The sequence below is a fragment of the Pteropus vampyrus genome, unplaced genomic scaffold (assembly GCF_000151845.1).
Source record: "Pteropus vampyrus isolate Shadow unplaced genomic scaffold, Pvam_2.0 Scaffold6863, whole genome shotgun sequence".
Lineage (NCBI taxonomy): Eukaryota > Metazoa > Chordata > Mammalia > Chiroptera > Pteropodidae > Pteropus > Pteropus vampyrus.
Window position 1 is genome coordinate 300 of NW_011895644.1, and position 1,162 is coordinate 1,461.

Consider the following 1,162-nt stretch of genomic DNA (forward strand, 5'->3'; position numbering starts at 1 on the left):
TCCCCAGAGGCCTTATAGGCTGGTGCAGGACGCACAACACAAGTGATGAAGTGAGGTACTAGAGAATAGCAGTCCTAGTAAGACGCTTACAGACGGCACACCGCAGGAAGGGCGACAACATAGTGACCTCTCGTCCTTCAAAAAATATTGGAGAGTGTGATTCTTTCTTCAGTTGTGCACATCAAGACCACTCGATAGACTCCTCAGAGCCAGATTTCAGCCACATGTCACCTATCGATAAGTAGTTATCGGTACATATTTCAGCAAGTAAAATCGTCAGTGGTGAAGTAAGCGAATGTGTGTTAGTGACCGTCCCACAGCTGCTTGATGACAAGATTGCTGAGATCCAGAAGAAACTGCTGAACTGAGCATGTATCTGGGAAGGAGGAGGATGAGAGAAGACTGGGCCGGATGACCTTTCCACCATGAAGTGTTCTTGCTTTTTTCGAGAGATCTGGTTTGTTACAAGAAAGCCCGGTCCCCTCAACCTCGCTCCAGGTGTTTATTTACAATTCTTCTCTGAAACGATTCTTACACGCATGAGGCCACCTCCTGGGGTAGATAGTTCTGGAAAACATTTTCTCCAGTTCAGCTGGCCCTGGATTCGAACCTCACAAGGACCGAGGGCTTTCAGTGCTATGCTCAGGACTCCGTGCCTGCCCCTCGAGAGAAAGCAGATTCTCCGCAGGTCATGAACCTAGTCATTCTGGATTCCAAGAAGTTCCTTCTTCCCATTAGAGAGATGAGTTCAGACTAGAACATGAAGGTCTTGCCTGATCTCAATATATATAAATAACCATGTGGTCTACGGCCATGCCACCCTGAACATGCCCGAGCTCGTCTGATCTCAGAAGCTAAGCAGAGTCGAGCCTGGTTAGTACTTGAATGGGGGACCACCTAGGAAGACTGGGTGCTGTAGGCAGAGGCGGGGGAGGGGAATAGCCATGTGAACAACAATTCAGGTCCGTATTAAATATCTTACTATTTTTAAAACCTGCCAGAAGCCAAATCTGCCAGAAAAACACTCTTAATTGGTATGGACAGTCCACAAAGACATGGTTGGTGGCTTGATGTTGGGGTCACAGAAAGTCACCTTGGATGTCATACTCACCGTTCCTGGAACCAAACAAAACTGCAGAGGTCCAGTGAAAGGCACGACCCT

The 1,162-nt window shown here is 47.8% G+C and overlaps 1 pseudogene; it reads left to right on the plus strand.

Annotated features, from left to right (window-relative positions):
* The first annotated feature begins 803 nt into the window (after positions 1–803).
* LOC111734806 lies at positions 804–922 on the plus strand (annotated as a pseudogene).
* Positions 923–1,162: the final 240 nt, after the last annotated feature.